Source organism: Mesoplodon densirostris, chromosome 13 (genome assembly GCF_025265405.1).
Source record: "Mesoplodon densirostris isolate mMesDen1 chromosome 13, mMesDen1 primary haplotype, whole genome shotgun sequence".
In the NCBI taxonomy this organism is placed as follows: domain Eukaryota; kingdom Metazoa; phylum Chordata; class Mammalia; order Artiodactyla; family Ziphiidae; genus Mesoplodon; species Mesoplodon densirostris.
In genome coordinates this window covers 90630711-90653692 of record NC_082673.1, presented here as the reverse complement: position 1 = coordinate 90653692, position 22982 = coordinate 90630711, and the positions used below count along the sequence as shown (strand labels likewise).

The 22982-nt window shown below is 64.6% G+C and overlaps 1 protein-coding gene across 1 annotated transcript in view; it reads right to left on the bottom strand.

Annotated features, from left to right (window-relative positions):
• PTP4A3 (protein tyrosine phosphatase 4A3) overlaps positions 1 to 22284 on the bottom strand; it is a 34811-nt gene extending 12527 nt beyond the window's left edge. The window contains exon 1 of the mRNA XM_060115847.1: positions 22211 to 22284. The gene's annotated coding sequence lies outside the window, so the exon portion shown is untranslated. The remainder of the gene's footprint in view (positions 1 to 22210) is intronic.
• Positions 22285 to 22982: the final 698 nt, after the last annotated feature.

Below are 22982 nucleotides of genomic sequence, written 5' to 3'. Positions count from 1 at the left end.
CTTGTTGTGGAAGGAACAAGTGACCCAACGTTCTGGGCAGAGGTCCAGATCCGGGAACCATCCAGAACCCATCACAGGATCCCAGCCCCTGAAGTCCAGAGGAAACTCAAAGGTCACTACGCCATCTGATCGCCAGCCTGCACACCTCCGGTGACAGGGTGCTCACTGCTCCTGGGCAGCACCTTCCACCCTCGGGCAGCTCCCCAAGTTATGAATCCCTCCCTCTAGGGCCTCCTCAGTGCCCCCTGCTGGGATGGGGACCAGCGGCAGGAAAGTTGTGGGGCAGAATAAGCCAGCACAGCAGGCACTGTGAAGGGCAGACCTGGAGGATCAGGTGGTCAGGGAAGGCTTCCTGGAGGAGCTGGCCGGCAAGGGGAACAGGCATGCTCCTCGTGTCTGGAATCTCATCATCAGGGCTTGACCAGCTGCCCTGACTCCCTGTGTAGCCCCGGGCCAACGCCTGCTCTCTCTGGGGCTTGAGGCCTCCTTTATAAACGGTGACGCTGCCAGGAAGGGAAGGCACCTTCCGATGGGGCCCGCTCCAAGCCGGTCATGGGGCGCCCAGGCTGTGACCTGGAAGCAGAGCTGTTGGGAGCAGGCTTGAGTTTCCACCCGGGGAAGGCACCTGTTCTACCCTCCAGGATCTGGAGATGGGGAAGAGGGCGGCGAACACACTCCCCGGAGCTCCACCACTGCCCCTGGGCGCTGCACGGGCCGCCCTCACCACACCGTGGCTTTAATGGTGCCTCGTGGGGCGTGGTACCCACTTGCGAACCCAAGTGGCCCGCCCTCACATGCCCTCAGCCGCCAGCACTGACCGGGCCGGCCGCAGCTCCACCGCAGACCCAGGAGCTGTAACTGCCACCTCCGTGGTCAGACGTGAGTATGGGCAAGGCTGCTGTGCTCCACCCTGGCTGTCGTCAGTGGCAGGCACAGAGTGGAGCCAGACCAGGCACCCTGGGTCTCCTGAACCCCATGGGCACGCCAAGCCCGCCAGGCCTACACTAAGCATCCCTGGCCTCGATGGCACCCACGTGGCAGGCACCCACGTGCTAAAGGGTGCCTGCTACTACTCTGCAGGCTGCCCTTGCCCCAGTCCTGGCGAGGGCTTGGGCCTCCCCACAGCCGGGCTCCCAGGCCCCTGGCCCTCCCCGCCTTGGCCCTAGCTGGCCTGGCCACACCCTGCTGGGCCTGGACACTCCCCTGAAGGGACCTGGAACGAGAGGAAAGGAGTAGGGCCGGAGGAGGGGGCTGAGCAGAGGAGTGACAGGAGGACAAGGGCCAATCTGCCTGCAGAGCTTTGGGCTCGCGGGTCTGGGGCTGAACCCAAAGCAGCCTGTGACCACCTGCCCCTCAGAGCCCCGGCTCCTCACCAAAAGGTAGGACAAGCCCTGCCTTGCTGGGGTGTCGAGGGGACAAAGGGACAGGCATTGACGGCTGGAAAACGGGGCCTCTGTGGCCACCCTGCAGCAGCTCAGACGAGGAAACGGAGGTACAACAGGGAAAGCAGGACTGCCAGGTGCCCTGCAGGTGCCCCTTCCGCCACCCCGCTGGGGGGAGGTCCCCTGCCTGGGTGCCAGAGACAGCACCCCTCCCTCCCAGGCCCAGCTTCCTGCTGGAGGCTTACAGCTGGGGGCACAGATGGCTTGGAAGGTGTGGCTACTGCTGGCCAGGCCGCCTGTGACATCATCACACAGGGACACACCGGCCGCAGCTCACGCAGGTGTCCAGGTACATGGGGGACTGCACCCCTGGGGCTGCCTGCCTCTGCTTGAAGCTCCACTGTTCACCCATCATTGCCCAAGACGCCCCACTTCCACACTGCCCCCCTACCGAGGCCTCAGCACTGGCTCTGAGCCCGTTCTGCCACCGGGGTCCTCCCCGCGGCCTCCCCCGCTCCCGGCCCAGAGCTCAGGACTCCCTCCAAGGGGCACAGAGGAGCCAGCATCCGTTCGTTCATTCATTCATTCATCCAACTTACGAATGTTCATTGAGCATCTTCCAGTGCCGGGTGCTGGGCTAAGCTTGGGGGACATGGGAGGAAGTCACCAGAACAGGCATAAAGCCCGCCCACCCCCAAACGGGACTGCTGACCGCCCTCCACCCCACCCCCACCCGGAGAAGCCACCTCCCACGGGCATGGGCGGGCCGGCTAATTACAACACTGTGGCTGCCCCAGGAGGGGGTGGAGGTGCCCCCCATGCAGGCAGCACTACTGAGCCAGGGGTCACCTCGCCCCTGGAGCCAAGCCCCTTGGGTCCCTCGCAGAGACCTCCCTCCACCCTGTGCCTCAGCTTCCCGCGCTGTCACTCACAGGGTTAGAACGTAGCATTTTCGCAGCGCCACCTGTCGCTGGGCTACCCAGGTCCCACCTGGGCCACACCTGCCACCGGCCCAGCCTCCCCTCCCCTGGCTCCTGCCGGGGGAGCATCGCCCCCATGGAACTCCAGGCACTTGATCGCGAGCCTCTTTCCCCGGGACCACGCCGTGTTCCCCTGCAGCCCACCTCCCCCAGCTCCAGATCAAACACCATCTCGACTCCAAGAATCTTTATTGACCAGGTGACCTCCGCGGTTATTACTCTCTGTGCCTCAGTTTCCTCATCTGCAAAGAGGGAAACGACAGCAGCTGCCTGACAAGGCCTGGCACGGAGCACCACCACAGCCCAGCCGTCAGCACTGCCTGTGGTACCCTCACCCAGGAGCGCAGACGCCGCCCCCTCCTCCAGTCTCAGCATGGCCACCTGCCTCCGCCTCCTCCGAGGCTGGACGCGGAGGCCTTGACCCCGTCCCCCGTGTCAGGGCCTTGCCTCCCCGGGTCCCTCCCCCGTGCTGCTATGCCCCTTCCACCCCAGCACCCCCAGGCAGCTCAGGACCCCACCTGAGGCCCAAACTCGGGACACAGAGCTGTCCTCAAAGGAGGCCCATCCACCCTGCCCCCATCAGAGGAGGGGAATCGCAGGGACCTCCAGCCCCCCACCCCTCCCTTCTCTCTCTTCCACCTCCACCCAACCAGCTGGCCCACCCTCCCCACCAGGGTGGGTAGCAAGAGACGTGTGTTCTTATCTCAGAGGGAGGCTCAACACAGGTTTGACGGGGGCTCATCCCGCCTCCAGCCCCAGACTAGACCCGGGATCAAGGTCCCATGTCATTCACCCACCGCCCCGCAGTGAGTGGTCACCACAGCAAGGCCTGGCCTGGGGCTGGAGATGGTATGGTGGCGCCCACCCTGCTGCTGCCCACACAGCATCCGTGGCTCCCTATAGCCTAGGAAACTAAGTTCTGCATTTTCAGCCCTGCCCCTCTACCCTCAGTAGGGGGAGGGAAGGAGGAGGCTCTAGGATTCATGCCTCCAATCTCCCTTTCCTTTCTGGGGCCCAAAATGCCCCCAGACACTCCTCACCCACAAGACCAGGTGAAGGTGCCCTCCTCCTCCAGGAAGCCCTCAGTGCCCTCCAGGCCTGGGTTTTCATTCCTATGTGTACCTACCCAGCATCCATGTGGGCACTGGGGGTCAGGGGTAAGCGAACCCTCACGACCCTACCCTCAGGGCAGGGCGGGGGTCGGTGGGGGGACACACAACCAGGCGATGGATTGAGGTCGACAGAAAGGACGTTGACTGGGGGGTAAGGGGGTAGACATGGAGGCCTCTCTGAGGAGGTGGCCTCTGGGCAGAGACTCAGGACCCACACCCATGGCAGGGGCCCCCGAGCGGGGACACATCAGACTCCCCGTGAGCTCCGCGAGAACAGCGTGTCCCGTCTAGCACTGCTCGCCAGCGCAGGACCCCTTCCACCCCCGCTGTCTCCGTCACCCTCACTGCTACACACACACCCATCAGAGGAGAAGACTTATGAGCCCCATTCCACACAGAAGCCAGACAGAGAGGCCGAGCAGAACCACCCGAAACCCGGTTTTCTGGTTCGAAGCCCAGGGTTCCTTCTCTTCACCCCAATGAATCAATGCAAACGTCATCCATTCAGAGCCCAGGCCCGGGGGAATGTTACTACAGACAAGGCCTTCAGAGCAGCCAGAACAGATGCCAGGAGGCCCAGCCACAAGCATCAGCCACCAAGCTCCCGGTCCTCAACTCAGAGCCCAGCAACTCTTGCTTTGCACACAATTATGACCGACCGAGAAAGATGGATACTTCCAACCCCCTCAGGGGGTTATTAAAACCCAAAATAACAATGGATGGCAATCTAAGCTACCACTTATTAACAATAAATATTAATAACGGCAGTTACCACTTGTCCAGAACCTGCTTTCTGACAGAGTCTAAAGACTGTTTGGGTCAAACAGATCATGAGGTCCTCTGTTTATCCGCTGGGGGTTCTGCATCCCTGAAAGCTCCCCTGATTCATTTTGTACGAGGGGACTTAACGCGGCCCGACAGGTTGTTGTGAGGCTCAAACTCCGAATCTGCATTGATGGCCAAACCAACCACAGACTGCCTGGGGGCTGGGCTCTCTCCAGCCCCACCCCAGCACCTCCAAGGGCCCTGCTGGCCAGGGGGCCCCGGATGGCTCCCTTCAGGGCAGCTGGTGAGGAGTGGTTATTCACAGCACCTCCTCCTTTCACTCCCCAACGTGATGATACGTGATCACCCATGTGGTCACTGCATCGTGACCCTCATTTAACACGAGGACACGGGTGCAGAGGGGGCCTGGTCACTACCCAAGGGGCAGAAGAACCAGGCTGGACCCCGGCGGGCCCTGAGTCCCTTCTCTGCACCGTGACCCTGTCCCGCCTCTGACCGTGTGACCAGGACCGCTGGTCACCCTCCCCCTGTACCGCCATGGCAGGGGGTACCACAACCCGGAGGCCCGGGCTGCACAACGTCACAGAGCCTGGGAGGAGGGTGTACATTCCCACGTGGTCCAGTTTGGGCTCTGGAAGGAAAAGGACCCCTCGCCCCATTTGATGGAGGAAACCACTGAGGCTCCCAGCTGAGCTGCGAGCATGAACAGGAAGGCCTGGGGACCCCAGGGCCCCGCCCTCTCTTGGGGTCTGCCCACTTCCCAGTCCCCACCCCACCCGAGCCTGCCACGAGCCCGCAGACACTCACCCTCCGTCCTCAGTCCTGGAGTCCGCAGAGGCCGGCCCCCAGCCCAGCTTTATCCCCGGCCTGGCCTCCCTCCCAGCCTCCTGGCCTCCCGCCCTCCCCACGTCAAAGGCCCTGGAACCACCCGCCTGCCCAGGAGGCGGGGGCTCAGGCAGGGGCAGCCCCGGAAGGATCCCGTCTCCCAGGGCAGCCCCGGCAGCCGAGCAGGGGGTGCTGGGGCACAAGTCTGAGGTCACGGCGGGCACCCTGGTCCCGGGAAGAGGGCAGGAGAGCCCCCCTCCCCTGCTGGGCCGGGCTCCGGGGCCCGCATGGGGCAGGACAGTCCCCAGGGCCCTGTAACTGCTGGCAGCCAGAGCTGACGGGGGCAGTAGGGGCAGGCGGGGCCAGCTCAGAGATAGCGGGGAGGGCTCAGAGGTACCAGAGCCCAGGCCCTGCAGCTGGGAGGCTGGGGGACCGGAGCGACAGCCTGGAGGCCTCCCGGGTCTCTGGCGTGTCTCCCCACTGCCTGCTGCGGGCTGGAAAGGGGGTCCCAGGGCCCTTCCCTCGCTGGGGTGGGGAGCCCAGCCCTCTGCAGCCTGCCCCCAATCTAAGCAGCCCCCTGGTGCCCTCCCCAGCCTGCTCTGGGGGGGCAGCCAGGTTGGCCTGAGCCCCACTGAGCCCGGCGCTCAGTTCCTCCTGTTTCCTCTGCGAGGAAGCCAGCAAAGAGGCGCGTTAGCCCACCCTGCCCAGGCCTGGGATCCTCAGCCCTACAAAAGCACTGAGGAAGTGGGAACCCCCCCGTGGGGGAGGGGCTGTTCCTGCTTCCAGATCAGGGTCACTTGCCCCTCCCCCACCAGGATGCTGCCCCAGTCATGGTGACATCAGGAGGGGTGGAGCCCATGGGGGGTGGGTATCTCAGGCCCACCCAGCCCCCAGGACTGTACTTCTTGGCGGCAGAGGGAGGCCACCAAGAAGTCCACGCTATGCCTGTTCCCTGCCAGGTGAGCAATGGGGGCATTTCCTAGCTGTAGGAGGGGCCTCTACCCCATGCCACCCAGACGGCTACCCCATAACCTCCCCACGCCCTGCCACATCCACAGGTCCCCACTGGTTCCCACCGGCTGCCACCCCCAGACGGAGGCCCCTCCTAAGGGCCCGTCACCCAGGCTCAGCCCGTCATGGCTACCCGGTGCCTCGGCCGGTCCCCAGAGCCCTCCCCAGCCACCCAGCCCTCCAGCCTCACACTGCCAGGGACCTCCACACAGAGATGGGTTGCCCACCTTTCTGAGGCCCAGGCCTCACCACCCCCTTCGGGGCCCCAGCATCTGTATTCACACGCGCAGCTGGGCTGACCCGGGCAGTTGGGAGCAGTGTAGGCCCTGCCGCGCCCCCGGCTCCCTGCTTGTAGAGCCCCCAGTCCCAGGGGTCTGGCTGTCTGAGCTGCAGAGCCCATCACTCTGGAGTGCGGGGCGCCGGGCTGGGATTCCAGCCAGGAGGAGCGGAGCTTCAAAGCCTGCCCCACCCTCGGACTTGGACCTGCACCCACAGTCCCCGGCGCGTTCCTCCTGGGCCCCGTGGGGCTGGCACCAACGCCTGGCACCATGCCACCCCGTCTCCGAGGCCCCTAAAGGCCGGTGTCCAGAACGGGCGTGGCGTCCCAGCAGGGCATGGAGTTTCTGGGATCCACTTGAAGCTAATGGCCCCTGTGAGGCGCTCGCGCCCCCCAGGCCCCCCTGCTCAAGGGAAGGCCCCCAGGAGGCCCAGAGGAGGCCCCCGATCCTGGCCTCCACGAGAGCTAAGTGCTCCCCAGGCAGAGCCCCGACCCCTCCTGTTCCATGAGCGCATACACGGGACCCTCAACAGGCAGAGGGAACCCCGGGCTTACACTGGGCTCCCGGGCTGGGGCCTCAGAGAAGAGGGGTGGGTGCCGGGGCCCTCACAGAGGGTCCATGTGGCCTAACAGGCCTCCTCGCTGGCCAGGAGGAGGCTGCCCGCCAAATCCTCACCCACCAGGATCAGCTGGAGACCCCACAGGGTCCTCAGCTGGCAAGGGGACAAGGCCCGCGCGGCGCACGCACTGGGATGCCCACGGCGGCTGAGAAAGTCCTCCCCTGGCTGCTGTGTGCCCTGGGCCCATCGCCTCACCTCTCTGGGCCTTCGGAGTCACCAGCACAAAGCGGGAGTAACAGGCCCGTTAAAAGATAAGAAAACAGAACTGTACCCCGGAGGTGCCCACGGAGTTTTCACGTGGCCTGCAGGGCAGGAGGTGGGGTGCACACGCAGGTTCCACTGAAGCCCACTCTGCAGAATGAAGCCTGATCAAACTGGGCCACGGCCCCAAAGCCCTCTTCGTGGAGGAGTGGCTGTGGCTAACTCCTTGGGACCCCTGGCCAGTGCAAGGACGGCTCCCCGAGGGTGAGGAGGGACACAGGAGGAGAAGGGCTGTGAGCGGCAGCCAGCACCCCGCAAGTGATGCGGCCCCTCCCCGCCACTCCCGGGCACCCTGATCCCAACGGGGAGCAGGGTCGACACCCACCCCAGCACCCTCAGCAGGGAGGTTCTGCCTCAGCCAGGGCAGCCAGTCCCCTGTGCCCACCCAAACACCCTGCACCCACCAGGGAGGTGGGGAGCAGAACCGGCCTGTCCTCCACGGCTGGACCCTGTTAGCACGGTGCTCGGGGAGCTTGTGGGCCCCAGGGGTGAGTGGACCTTGGAGCATCAGGATCTGGTGGCCACTTCTGCTCACCACCAGACCCAGGAGCCTGGCCAGAGCGGGAGAGAAGCACACTCTGCCCAGGTCACAAGAGAGGAGACTGCAGCCCAGCTGAACCCAGGTCCATGGGCCACCCCGCAGCCTCAGGACACACTCAGCCACTTACCCAGCTCAGCCCTCCTCTTACGTCCCATGTATGTCCCATCCCTGGGCCCAGCGTCCAGCCCCGTGAAGCGGGAGAAGGCCCAAGCTCCCCTCCATGTAACGGCCCCACACTGTGCCCTCGTCACAGGCCGCTCCCCACATCCATCCCCAAAGCCGCACTGGAAGTCACCCACCACCCCATTTTATGGATGAGGAAACCAAGGCTCAGACCATGCAATCAGTGACTTGCCTGAGGCTCCAAGCCAGGATTCCCAGCCAGCCCAGGGTGGGCATTTTCTGTGTACATTCTCCTTCAAACAGCCCCTGGAGGGAAACTGAGGCCCTGCCTCCAACAGATGTCAGGGCTCCAGGAGGCGGCCCTATCACCCGGCGCCTGCCCCAGTCCCCGGGGCCCCCCTCCCCTGCTGCGCCCGGAGCACAGGGCCACTGATGGTCAGGCGGGCAGGAAGGGGGCACGAGATCACAGAGGTGGCCAGGGCCGCTGGCCAAGGCCCTGGTGGATGCACGTCAGAGGGGCCTGCAGGAGCCGCGGGAAAGAGCTCTGACCTGGCCTCGGCAGGCCACGTCCAAAATAACCAGCCCCACCGCCCTGCAAGGACCAGCCGGGCGCACGTAGGCCTCTCAGCCCCAGACGCTGCCAAGCTGGGCGCAGAAGGTCACAGCTATTTCTGGGCCAGCCTGGCAGCAAGACGCAGCCCCCCAGCACCCCCAAAAAGCCGGTGCAAGAGGGGTGGTCGAGGCAGGCCCCAGCCCCAGGATGCGGGGTCTCTACCTGTGGCCGAGGGCCTGCTGGGGGACCCCGCACTGCTGCCTGTCCTCTCTGAGCTGGCTCCCTTTCAAAAGGCCCATCGGCACCATTAGTGTGTCAGGGTCACGTTGGTCCCACTGGCAGTTAAGGGCCTTCTCGGCCACCAAGCTCTGTGCTGGGCCCTTGGCCGGACAGAGAACCACATCCGACCCCTGAAACAAGCAGGGGCTCTGCTCTCCGCTCTCCAGTGGCTCCGACCCTAAGTGCACAGGGCCGCAGGAGGCTTTGACCGTGGCAGGGACCCCCCGTGCCCACACGGGCACCCCCCTGCCTTGCCGGGCCACACCCCCGGAGATGCCAGCACTGCACCCGACCACACACAGCCTCCAGCCTGGGGCTCGACCTGCCCCATGTGGGTCACCACCCCCCCCATAACTTTGTGGGCACCAATGACCATCTGGCCCATGGGAACCTCTGGCCTCCGGGCCAATGAGGCCCAGAGAGGGGAGAAGACCCTGAGGTGCAGCCTCACTCAAACTGCCAGGCCAGGCAGGTTCTCTGGGGCCCGAGGGGGCGGGGACAGTCCCCTCTTATCACCCCAGGCCCAGGCTTCTGCCCCACAGCCTTGTTCAAGCTGCTCCTGCCCCCAGAGTCTGCCCTTCCCAGCAGATCACGAGCTCGGGAGCCTGGCGTGGTTCCCATCCTGGCCCCCCGCTGCAAGCCGTGTGACGCTGGGCACACCCCTCAACTTCCCTGTGCCTCAGTTTGCTCATCGGTCAAACAGGTTCACTGGAAGCTCATCCTCCACGGAGCTGCCGTCGGCTCTTCTCCCGGGTCTAGAAGGACACTCCCCTCCCAAGCAGCCTTGCCTGCGTCCCCCGAGTGCTCCCACCATGCTGGACACCCACGGGGGCTCTGACAGGACTATGGGACCCCCAGGAGGGTCCACGTTCAGGTTCATGATTCTCCCAGTGGGTTCCTTGGGACACTCAAGGGGACCTCTTGCCCGCAGGATGTCTCTACAGACATGGGGACCTGAAGATCCCAGCGGCGCGTTTCCAGAATGCGGTTTTTTTTTTTTTGGCTGCGCCACACAGCACGTGGGATCTTAGTTCCCTGACCAGGGATCGAACCCGTGCCCCCTGCGGTGGAAGCGCGGAGCCCTAACCACTGGACAGCCAGGGTAGTCCCTCCAGGATGTTTTTGAAGCCAGGCCCTAGCAATGAGGCACAGAACCCCACTTCGGCAATGCCAGGCTAGGGCGCCCTGGGCCCCAGCCTCCCAGCTGTGAGGGTCGGAGAGCCTCCTGGCCTGGCCCCCCTGGCTCCTCCTCGTCTGTGTGTCTGGGACCATCTCTCTGAGCCTGGGTGCCACTCCCGGCTGTGAGGAGTGGTGCAGGCGGGCCATGCTGGTGGTCACTGTGTGACTGTCACAGCAGGGGTGGGGGCAGAGCACACAGCTTCCCCCGCGTCCCCACCTTGGCCCTGCCGTGGCGACAATGACCTGAGGGTGGCAGGATTAGCTCCTGGATGCAGGCATCCCCTGCCCTGAGAACGGCCGAGGCTGGGTGCCCAGCCCAAGCGGGCAGTGGGAAGGCCCCAGCCACAGGGAGCCCAGTGCCCGCCAAGCGCCCAGCCATGCCACCCTCCCCGCGGCCCCTGCCACCCCCTCGGCAGCCCCGCTGATGCCAGCAGAGCTGCCTTCCCAGACAGAAGGCAGCAGAGGGCCGGGCACAGCGCGTCCTGGGGAGCTGGGCATCAGGACCCGGGCTGCCTACACCACCCACCTTAGGCACCTGCCCAGTTCCCAGGGGAGGAAGCAGGGAACCATCAGAATGGATGACCTGAGGGAAACCCCTCCTCTCCCGGGCTTGAGCTTTCTGAGGGGCTGAGGCGCCTTCCAGCCTGGGGTCTGCACCGGCCCTGGCTCCCTGGGAGGCTCTGGGCATTGCTGCGGGCCAGAGGGCAGACCTGCGCCAGGCACCGAGGGCTGCTCCAGCCCCTCCACCCCTCCCTGCCCAGGGGCCAACTTCAGCCCCTTTCCCTGGGCTGCACAGCACAGCACCACAGCCTCCCGGGAGGGGCTGCGGGCTGCGGGCTGAGGGCTGGACGAGCTGGCCTGAGGGTGGCCTCCAGGGCGCAGGAAAGCCTCCACCGGCAGCATCATGCGGGCCATTCCCACGGTCAGAAGGACACGGCGGCTCGCAGGCCTCCTCCAGCAGAGCCGGGCCAGGACTCGGGGGGGCAGCCGCGGGGCAGCCCCTCGGGGACCAGGAGGCCCCTGGGCTGCACCTTCACAGCGGGCAGAAACGCCCAGAGCCAGACAACAAGGTCCTACTGCAGAGCACAGGGAGCTGCTGACATAGTCAACATCCTGTGACAAACCATAAAGGAAAAGAATATAAAAAGCAATGTCTGGGCTTCCCTGGTGGCGCAGTGGTTGAGGGTCCGCCTGCCGATGCAGGGGACGCGGGTTCGTGCCCCAGTCCGGGAGGATCCCACATGCCGCAGAGCGGCTGGGCCCGTGAGCCATGGCCACGGAGCCTGCGCTCCGCAGCGGGAGGGGCCGCGGCAGTGGGAGGCCCGCATACCGCAAAAAAAAAAAAAAAAAGCAATGTCTGTGCACACACACACACACACACACACACACACACACACACCCCTGAATCACTTTGCTGTACAGCAGAAATTAACACTGTAAATCAACTATACTTCAATTAAAAAAAAAAAAATGCCCAGAGCCAGGTGGGTGCACGGGCCCGGCAGCCCTACTCGCCAGGCCCAGCAAGGCCAACATAAAAAGAAACGTACGCAGGGACGGCATGGGGGGGGCACACTTCAGAGGCGACCAAGCGGGTGCCCTCTAGGCTTCATCTGACCCCTCGGCGATTCCGTGAGCTCCGCACGGGGCAGGGGCTGCTCTGTGTCCACACCCCCCGGTGCACCCTGCTGCCCAGGCTCAGGGGATTGAAGCAGGGGAGAGACCGGAGACAGAGCCCAGACAAAGAAGAACACAGGCCCCACACATCAGGGTGAGGATGACACAACTATCGGGGCTTCCCTGGTGGCGCAGTGGTTGAGAGTCCGCCTGCTGATGCAGGGGACACGGGTCACAGGGCAGGGGAGGGCGGGGGCTTTGCACACAGACGTCTACCTGCCCCTAAGCCTCACTCGTCCATTCACTCAGCAAAACCCAGGCCGTGGAGAAAGGATGGCCCACCTGTTCTCCCACACCCACTGAGCGCCCCACGTCCCAAGCAGCGAACAGGGGCTGCTTCACTTTCTCCTGCAAGCGAATCAAGCCCCTGCCTGCTCGAACCTTGGGACGGAGCTGGGTTACATCCTATTTTGCAGACTAACTGTGAGCCTGCTCAAGCCAGGCTGTGTGGGGCAGGGCAGCCGTTTACATTTTTTTTTAATGGAGATAAAATTCACCTAACGTGACGTTTTCCATTTTACTGTTTGAAAGTGTGCACTTCGGTGTTTTTTTAGTACATTCACAGCGTCATGTGATCATCACCACCACCAATTCCAGAACACTTCCATCGCCCCCTAAAGAAACCCACAACTGTTAGCAGTCACTCCCCAGCCCCAGCCCCAGCCCCTGGCAACCGGGAATCTGCTCTCCATCTCTATGGATTTGCCTGTTCTGGACACTTTACACAAATGGAATCATCACCGTGTGGTCCTTTGCGTCTGGCCCCCTTCATTCAGGATAATACTTCCAAGCATCACCCATGCTGTAGGGTAGATCAGGATGCTGAGTACTAGTCCACTGCGTGGAGAGACCACATCTTGCATTACCTGCTCTTCAGCGGACGGACATTTGGGTCATTTCCAGGTCTGTTTTTATTTCACCCACAGGGACTGAGCAGCAGCACGGACCAGGGGAGCGATGCTGGACTGGGGCATCCAGGTGACACAGGGTAGGTGGGCAGAGAGGATCTGGGTCCACACCTGGGGGCACCTGGTCAGCCCCTTCCCGGCCCGCCGGGGCTGCACCAGGCTGCCAAGGGCACTGGGCATGTCGGGGAGCGACAGAGGCCCCGGCAGGCAGACGGAGGGGGAAGGGCCCTCCAGGGTTCCAGGCAGGACAGTGCTAGCCTTCAAGGATGGGAAAGGTTTGTCAAAGCCTTTTTAGAAGTTAAAAACACAACTATTGGGGCTTCCCTGGTGGCGCAGGGGTTGAGAGTCCGCATGCCGATGCAGGGGACACGGGTTCGTGCCCCGGTCCGGGAAGATCCCGCGTGCCGCGGAGCGGCTGGGCCCGTGAGCCGTGGCCGCTGCACGTCCGGAGCCTGTGCTCCGCAACGGGAGAGGCCACAACAGTGAGAGGCCCACGTACCGCAAAAAAAAAAAAAAAAAAAAAAATACACAACTATCACACGTAAAGTGAGTAGTCTGAGATCTAGTCAATCATCTGTGACGGAGCTGGCAGGGGGCAACGCTGGCTCAGAGAATTCACAGCACTGAGTGCTTTCAGCCCGCGGATTCTGAGTGCTAAAATGCGAGAGGGGAGAAGAGACCAGCGGTGTTCGACGGGGCCCCAGGGAGGCAACCTCCTCCACCAGACAAAACCGCACATTCATGCGACTCCCCCAGATCCAGGCCCCACTCAATCAGAAGCAGGTACGGACATCCCTCGAGAGCTGGATTGCCCCAGGTGGCCTGCTGGACAGCACCCAGTAGTCACAGAAAGACACGCCGTCCCCCTTTTGCCTTAAAAGATCCAACTGGGTGAATAGGGTAGGTGTCTGGGTGGAGGGCACGGCCTGAGCAAAGGCCACAAGGCAGGAAAGGGCAGGGAGCAGAAAGGTGACCCAGCCTTCAGGGGAACCACAGAGAGCTGGTCCCCAGGGCAGGAGGGCTTGCGGGGCACCGGTCCTCAGAATCCCAAATCCAGGCGTGTCACAGAATCAAGCTCAAGGTAGGGAAATGGGAACTCCCCACAATCCCCAGCCGGGGGCAAGATGGCTGCCATGGGTGGTGAGACGGTAACACCTGGGCCCAGGTGCCTGGAGCCACCTGGGGTGACCAGGAACCTGAGGAGCATCTGCCCAGAACCAGACCCGTGCTGGCATCGCAGGCCCCCCCAGCCCTGCCCCCCGCTCCCTACGTGGTGACAGCTGAGTCCATCCTGTCCTTCTCGGCTAAAACCCTCCCATGGCACCCACATCACGAAGAAGGAAAGCCTATGTTCATCCTTAGGCCTGAAAGAAGGCCCCACCCCACTGACCTCCTCCCCCAACTCCCTTCCTCGGCTCCAGCCTCACCTGCCCTCCTGCTGTTCCTGAAACTTGCCTCTGAGATCCTGCCTCCGGCCCTTTGCACGTACTGTGCCCTCTGCCAGCTCTCTGCCCCTGCACCATTCCACACTGCCACCAGGCCTTTGCCAATGGGTGCCACCTACCCTGGACTCCCTCCTGGCTCTCCTGTGCCTGTCCAGACCCCACCTCCTTGGAGGCCGGCTTACCAGCCCACAAACACTTACTGAGCACCAACTGGATGCCCTGGCTATGCTCTGGGTCCAAAGGAGCTCTCCGGAAGAAAAGCTCAGTTCCTAGCACGACAGCCAATTTGGCCACGGCAGCCAGGTGGTGACCCTGAGGGCCAGGCGCCCCCAGACCACGGCCCCAGCAGCAGCAAGAGAAGAAGAGAGGCGCTCGGCTGCCGAGAAGCCCCAGCCCCGGCTGGACTCCCGACCCACTGAGAAGCTCCCATCTCAACCTACTTTCCACCCAGACGCCCTGGCAGAAGGGGAGGGGCGTGGAGAGCACTATCTTGTCACGTACCATCAACAGAGCACGCGGCACCCGGGAAGAAATGGTCTGGGGGCTGAGGCCAGCCACCGTCCCTCAGCCAGCCTCCTCCCCAGCCTCCCCAGGTTCCGGGCTCTCAGCGCAGGGCTCCCCCAACCCCCCCGAGGCTTCTCCCATTTCAGCAGCCGCCCAGCAAGCGCCAGGGAGCCCAGCCTCAGCCTCCTGCTGCGTCCCCCACTCCTGCTCACACACGCAGCCAACGTCTCTTAAGAGAGCACCCTTCCCTCTGCTTCCACGTTCCGCCGGACTTAGCATTTCATTACAAGGCAGCGGAGCGAGGCCGACACTGCTCAGACCTGGGGTCAGCTGCCCTCTACCGCCAGGAGGTAGCTGATCCTCCACAAATGGGGTACCCACATCCCACGGCGGCCGTGAGGCTGGGTCCGTGCAAGCAGCACAAGCAGCAGGCTTGGGAAGGGTCACTGACCCTCCTGGGACAGGCTCACAGTGTCTGTCCTCGGCCCATGGATGCCCGTGGATGCCCCTGGACCATCCAGTCTCACCCAGGACTGGCCGGTGGACACGCCTCCCGGCAGCATGCTCCTGAATCCCCAATCCGCCCGAAACCCTGGTTCTCACGCTCACTTCCCCGGGGTGGGGTACCGTAAACTCACCCAGGCCCCGAAACCCCAGCACACTCTCTGGGAGGCTTTGCCCATAGAACCTGCGCCAGAGCCTTCCAAGGGAGGTCGGGAGGAGGGGGGAGAGGGGAGGGAGGGGAGGGGGGGAGGGAGGGGAGGAGGGGGAGGGAGGGGAGGAGGGAAGAGGGGGACAGAGGGGAGGAGGGGGGGAGGGAGGGGAGGAAACCAAGGTGGGGCGCTCCTTGGCCTCCCCAGGGCTGGCTGGGCAGGGCTGTCTGACCCCTGAGCCCACCAGGCTCCTTCTGAAGACAGGAGGCCCAGGCAGGCACAAGGCAGCCAAGCAGACAGGACGCAAGGCCCTGAGGGGTCAGCGTCCCTCCTAGCGCCAGGCAGGCCCAGCTGGCAGTGTCTGTGGGAACAGTCCCCAGGCCCGGCCGGCCACACTCAGGCCAGTCAGTGGGCATCGGGGCTGCAGCAAATGCCGGGGCAGCCGGGCACGTCCCGAGGGGCGGAAGCCCAGGCCCCGACCCTGCTCCAACCACGTCCAGACCTGCAGGCTGATCGGGGGGGGTCTCGTGGAGGTCGAGGGCGAAGTGCGGGAGGGCTGGGGGAGGGGAGGAGAGAAAGGGGTCTGTGGGGCATGACCACCCCTACGGTCACCATCCATGCCCCCAGACCCCGCCCACCTCCAACGCCCCGGAGGCTGCCCCCTTCCACCTGCAGCCCTTCCCCTAGACGCCTCCTCCTTGACCCTCAGCTGGCGCCAAAGCCCCTTCCTCTGACCCCTCCCCGGAGGTTGGGGCTCCTCCCCCGGCCCCCTGGACCCCACACCTCCCCTAATGGCACACAGTCCACCCAGGGCCGAGGCCGCCGTGGCCTCGCTGCTGTCTGCAGACCGTGACGTCGTGGGCTGTGGCCACGCTGGGCCTCCTCGGGGGCCTGTGGGGGGCAGGGGCAGCTGACGAGGTGGGCGGACAGGGGGACACCCTGGATGAATGGTTCAATCCACTCCAGCCCACATGCCCAGCGGCTCTGCCTGGCTCCTCCGCGTTCCCTGCCCCCTACGCTCCACCCAGGGACCCCCAGCCTCTGGCTGTCCTCACAGGCCTGGGGGCCCCTCGGGACGGCCCTTCCGGTGACTTCCTGCCAGGGAAGCTGGGAGGAGGGGTAAACAAGGCCTCCAGATGGCTTCCTGCGGCTGCCCGGCGACCGTGGGAACGACCCAGCCCTCGAGGCCACGGAGGATGGGACAGGAGCAGGGAAGGGCTGCACCCTCAGCAGAGCACCTTCTGCTCACCGCGGGGTGCCCCCTTTTACACCTCCCAACATGTCCACAAAAGGGGTGCACACCTCCATTTACAGAGGGGGAAACTGAGGCACGGACCGGCACGTTAACACCAGAGGCCAGAAGCAGGGCCTCCTGCTCACCAGATGTCCCTTCCTTATCAGACTGTCACCCACCCGGGGAGGCAGGTCCTCCCGGCCCCATTTGAGAAACAGGGAAAACTGAGGCCAGAGAGGGGAGGGTCTCCCGGGCCAGATGAACTGGTGGCTGCACTGGGGTGAAGTCCACTCCCCACCCTGTCCCACACACACCTGGAGGCCCCTCATCTGTAAACGAGGGGACGACAGTCTGGCTCCAGGCCGTTCTACAAGGACCGCACAGCCCCGAGCCGAGGGGCACCAGCCAGACACGCCTGCCACCCTGGACAGGGTATGTGGCCTGGGAGACGGGGCAGTGACAGCCACTGCCACACGGCTGGCCATGAGGGTGAAGGCCGTGCCCTGGACCAGCTCCACTCCAGCCTAGAGCGAGACCACGACAGCGCCCCTGAGGGGTGCTCTGAACCCAGGCCCCGAGCTCCCGGGAGCTGCCTTCGCCCAGCTCTCCCTTCCTGGAGCCCCTCCCGCCAGCTGCTGCGATGCCCACATCCTTCAAGCCCCAGCCAGACACCACCTCCTCTCAGAAGGCTACCTTGACTTCCTGCGCCAACACGACCTCAAAATCTTGGGGACACACTCTCCAGGAAGGTGACAGTCGTCTCCTGCAGGTCCTATTCACCCATGGTCCCTCCCAGGGTCAGAACCACCTTTCTCAGCCCTCTCCCGTCCCCCGCAGGGGCCAGTGCAGGCCTGGCGGCCCCTCAAGAGGCACGGGAAGGCAGGAGCCAGGCCAAGCCAGTAGGCTGCCTCCCCAACCCCACTACACCACAGCCAAGCTGGTGGTGACGGGGGCAAGAGGGATGCAGGGCCCTGTTTAGAAGAGGCCGTCACGAGGGTACTGATTCATAAACAGGGTCCATCCAGACCCGGGCCCCAGGCCCCCAGCTGCCATCAGGAGAGAGGCCCACAGTCAGTGGTGAGGGAAATTTCAAGTGAGACACGACACGCTGCACGTGGGCAGCCTGTCCCTGTGAGCTCCAGTATATGCCCCGCAGCCCAGAGCCCAGAGCAGTTGTGAATTTCCAGGGCTGTTTGACTGTCATCACTGAATCTGTACTGAACAACGTGGGGCACTGTTCGGATGGTCCCCGCCCCCAACGTGGGTTCCTGAGCCCAGGAGGTACCGTCACAGCAGGGCCCCAGGCCCTCTCTGCCCACTCCCTGCACAGGGTCTGGCCCAAGAGCACAACTTGACGGACAGGGGAACGGAGACACCCACGGACGGCCCTTCCCGAGGCTGCAGGCATCAGAGGCCGTAAATGCAGAGTCTGCCGGGCCGGTCACAACGGGCTGACGCAGGGCTGCAAGCAGGTCGCCTGGCCCAGGTGGCTTGGGCTTAACCACCAAGACTACCAGCTTTGTCCTGACCCCCCACCCAGTCTGCGGTGGGGTCCAAGGTCTGCTCCAAGCTCTCCATTCTCTAGACGAGAAAACTGAGGCCCAGGAAGAGCAGGGGGTAGCCCAGGGGCACCCAGAGAGGCCTGGCAGAGCCGGGGCCACGGCTCTGGGCTCCCTAGGGCTATGCGGAGGGGACTGCGAGGTCACCATGGGGAGCCCCGGGCACCCTCGGGCACCCCCTGAGCTCCGCATGGCAATTCCCAGCAGATGGGCCACTGGGCGGCCAGCCAGAGAGAAGTGAAGGACCGGAGAAGGCTCAGCAGCTGGCCCGCGGGGAGATGAAAGGGGAGGGAATGTCTGGCTCGGCAGGGCCTGGTCCAGGCAAGGGAGGAGGGGGGCCTGTCCCAGCACCAACAGACGACGCCCGGAGGGTGCCAGTGGAAGCAGCAGGAAGGGGCGCCTGCTGGGGGCAGGCGCAGAGCAGACAGCAGGTGAAGCCTGTAGCGGTGGGGCGGTGACGGGACACGCAGGCGGTCGCTGCGGGAACTCTGGGTGGGGTGGCGGGGAATCCTCATTGCTCTCCCGCGCCTCTTCCAGGAAGCCTGAGTCACAAGAGGGGCCCCGGGGCCAGGAGAGGGGCCGGGAGCACCAATCCCATGGGAAGGGGACAGGGCAGGGCTGCCTGCCCGCCCGCCTCCTCCAGCTGGGCCAGCCCTTGCTTCGGGGTCTTTGTGCCGAGTGAGGCCATGGGAACAGGCTCCTGCAGCTCCCAGGAGGGACTGGGGGGATGGAGGAGCTGGTGACAGCAGGTCAGAGCCCCCCTTCTGCAGAAGGGGAAACTGAGGCCCCAGAGGAGAAAAGCTGGCCCAAAGGCAGATGGCTAATGACCTTTCATTGACGAAGGGGGCTCTGGGCAGCCAGGCCGGGACGCTGGGGAGACCCACAGCAGCACCCACGGACGTCCTGGCTGAGCCCTCTTCCAGCACATCAGCCCCCAGCCACGCACCAGAGACCATCCCTCCACCCTGCTCTAGAACACTCCATGGCTCCTGCCGCCCCTTGCCTCAGAATCTGAGTCAGGAAATAGAACCACAGCACGACACAGTCTGGGGGCTCCCAACCTTCCATCTGCCCACATCAGCCATGGGTGCTTCCTTCCCGGGGGCATCCGAATCTCCTGGGGGACGCGTGGGCGCACCTCAGAGAGCACCAAGCATCTGGGGGCACCTCCCCCACTGACAACCTTGGGATCCAGCCCCTCATTTGCTGGTGCAGAATGGAGACCCAGGGTGGTGACACCCACCCCTGGACTCATCCAGGACTCAGCCAAGCTCCGGCCAGGCACACAGTAGGTGCACAATAAAGGTGGTGGCCGGGAAGATCCAGGATAGAGAGAGCATTCGTGGCACAGAGGCCTGAGAAGCTGGGGCAGCGGGAGGACCGTGCGGGGCTCAGGTCTGATTGCCGGACCGGTTTCTCCTCAAGTCCCTTCTGGCGGTGATGGCTGAGGACAGTGGAACCCCACTCCAGCTATCCTGGGGGGTCGTCACCTTCTCCAGATGAGAACGCTGGTCTCCACGAGGCTCAAGCCACCTCCTTGCCCGCTAAGACCCTCGGGCACTGAGGCTTAGGTCCTCACATCCAAATGTACACACCAGGGACTTCACTGGTGGTCCAGCAGTTAAGACTCCACGCTCCCAGTGCAGGGGGCCCAGGTTCAATCGCTGGTGGGGGAACTAGATCCCGCATGCTGCAACTAAAAGATTCTGGACGCAGCAACGAAGATCCTGCATGCCACAGCTAAGACCCAGCACAGCCAAATAAACAAACAAATATTAAAAACAAAAACAAAAACAAATGTACACACCACCTGCCTTGCGAGGGCTCACAGAGGACACACACTCACAGCTGAGGCCTGGGTGGAGGAGGAGACAGACCCCAGGCAGCAGAACGGTCACTGTGGCGGGAACTGGGCCTGGCTGGGGCTTCCACACACCTGGGCGGCCTTCCGGAGTCCTGACAGGAACAATTCCCAGCCCGCCCGGGGGACTCGGGGCCCTGGACCAGAGGTGGCGTGGGACAGAGGGGCCTCCTCCCTGAGCCGTCACTGCCCAGAGCCCCCGTGACCTCGGAAAGTGAGGAGCCTCGCAGAACTTTGGCCTCTCGCTGCAGGACAGGTGGACAATGACTCCAGTTGCTGGGGGACAGACCAGGATGGGGGAGGGGCCCGGCACACAGCAGGCACCCAACACACCTGGTGACTACCTTCTCTGAGCCTCAGCTTCCCCACCTGGAAGGGGAGCCACCACCCCTCTCCCAGAGTCCCGGCGGCAGGAGACGCTGTGACCCTGGGGACGTGGACCTGCTCCACACAAACGGACCTGCCCTCATTCCCTCCAGCCTGCAGAGTCCCTCCAGGCCCGGCTTCCTGGCCAGGAAAACGGCAGGGTGCATTGGCCAAGCCCTGGGCCCCCCAGCCAGCCCGGCAGCCCACCTACCCACCCGCCAGAACCCCCAGCACTGAAGGCAGGGTCCAGGAGAGCACGGTCACACCTGTTCTGTTCCCTGGTCCTCAGTGCCCGGAGCCCCACCTGGCAGAGTGGATCCTGGCCACATGCGTCAGTGGGCACACACAGGCCCACCCGTCACGCGGCGTCACCGTCCCAAGTGAGAGAAGGGTATTGTGAGGTTTGGCGGGGACATGCCCAAGACGGCACAGCCACCTGTGTGTGTGGGCGCCTCCACTTGACTGCCAGCTCCACGAGGCCAGGGCCCAGGTCAGTCTTGACAACAGCTTATCAGGGCCTGGCACACAGTAGGTGCTCAAGTTTTGGTGACTCAGTGAGAAAGGAATGCCTGACGGGCTGCTCAGAGCCAGACTGCTCAGGGAGGACCACCACCCGGACAACAAGGACACGGGGAGGCACAGCGCCACGGCCTGAGGCGGGACCTGCCATCGTCCACCCCTCAGTCCAGCACCGGGCCTGGCACACAGTGCATGGCAAGCACTATGGGGGTGTTGGGGGTGGCCAGCTCCCCAGGGGGACATCTGGGGGGCAGCCGCTTCTCCTGAATACCTGCAGCAAGGGAGGCCTGGGTGGCCGTGGGGAGACCCCCCCCCACGCCTGCCTCAGGGCCCATTTACTCCTCACAGCAGCCTGCCAGGAAGGTCAACCAGCACCCACTTCACAGGTGGGAAAACCAAGGCTCTGGTGAGGTCTGCAGGCTGAGGGGCTGGACATGACTCCACCTCTCTGGGCCTCAGTCTCCTCATCTGAGAAGTGGGGTTAAGAACTTCATGGGAGGATTTCAGGTCAGTGAGGCAAGGCGCCTGCACAGAGCTGCAAAGGGGTCTCCATTTGGGCAAGGCCACAGGAACCCTGTGTCTGCTGACCCTCTCTGGTCCACAGCCCCACACTGCTCCAGCCTAGGAGCAGGCCCCGCTGGAGTCCACACACCACTGATGCCCAGCACCCAGGCACCCACCATCATATGCAGGGCTGACCACAGAGCCCGCCAGCTAGGAGAGGAGGCACAGTGCATGCCCACCTGCCAGGGCTGGAATGCCCGGCACACTGTGACCAGCTGGCCTGGACTCTACCCACCCTCAGACCCGCTATCAGGGTCCGGCCTGTGGGGTCACCATGCTCCACCCAGGAAGGCCAGACCAGGGCGACAGCTGCTCTACTGGCCTGGAGCTGACACGCCACCCACCCCAACTCAACCGGCCACCAGCTAGCTGCCCGGGAGAACACAGGAGCTCATCACGAGCCGCCTGGGACAAGGCTGGGACCTGCTCTAAGCTGGGGGACTGCTTGGACAGATGAGGCACTGCCGGGCTACCAGCCCCAGAGTGGTCTAAAAGCCAGGGCGCGGACCTGTACCGGGACCTGGAGCTCAGCCTCGGCGACGTTCGCCGGCACCCCCCGCCAACACGACGCAGGGAATCCGGTGGGGTTGTGGAGGGCAGGAGCGCTAGGGACCAACTCCCCCCAAACTGTGCGGAGGAGGAAACTGAGCCAGGGGATGGGGGGCAGCACCCGACACCCTGCCGGCCCTTGGGAAAGAGGTACTCGGGGTGGGGGGCCTCCCGCCCCCAGAATCGTGGGAGGGGGGAGGAGGTCACGCCTCCCAGCCCGGGCGTCCCGTTGCCGCGGGGGGAATCGGCGGGCGGAGTCCCGAGCCGGCCCCCGGGCTGAGAGTTGCACGTGGCAGCCTCCAGGCCCGCGCTCGCGCCGCAGCGGCCGCCCGGAGCAGGGTCCCTGGACTTGGGGAGTCGGCCCGCCCTCGGCCCGCGCGCGCCCCGCCACGCGCCCGCACCACGCGCGCGCCCCCGCCCGAGCGGGCACGAGGAAACTGACCTGGCGGTCCGGGCGCCGGCTCCACGGGCGGAGGGCTCTGGGCGCGTGCGCGTGCACGAGGGTCTGGGGCGCGTGCGCGGCCCCGCTCCGGGCGCGCGGGCAGGGCTCTCCGCATCACGTGGGCGGCGCGGTCCAATGGGAGCGCTCCCCACACCGGGGAGACGCGGGCGCGCGCGCACGCCCCGGAGCCCCGCCCAGGTGGGAAGGGGCGTGTCCGTGGGCTCTGACTGTGGTCCAATATCCCTCGCAAGGCGGCTGCTGCAGGACAACGGGGTGCTTGCTGGGCGGCTTGACCCCGAGTGAGGGTTAAGAGGGCAGGGTGCACCGAGGCAGAGGGATGGAGTCTGGGGTCCAAGGGTTTCACGAAACTTCTGGAGTCCTGGACTTCCTCTTGTGTCGACGGCGGCTGAGCCCGACGCGCACGGCGGGTTGCCGTGAGGATGGGTTACGGAAAGCAATCACCTGTCCCGGGGCTTGGCGTCAGACCGGGCCTCGAGGCCCCCAGGCCGCCCATGATACATGGGGCGGGAAGTGGCTTTCGGGGGGCGGGTGCTGGGGCCCTGGGGGATCTTAAGGTGCCCCCTTGGGGACTGGTGAGGAGGTCCCCTTATGGATCAGCCCATCCTAGGGAGCTCATGGCTCGGCCAGTGGTGATATATGGAGGAAACCCAGGACAGAGGGCGCATGGAGCCTGGCCAGGGTCTCCCGGGCGCCTCACTCGCCCTACCCTGTCCCCCACACCAGTCCATGGACCCCCAGCCCAGCCAAGTGC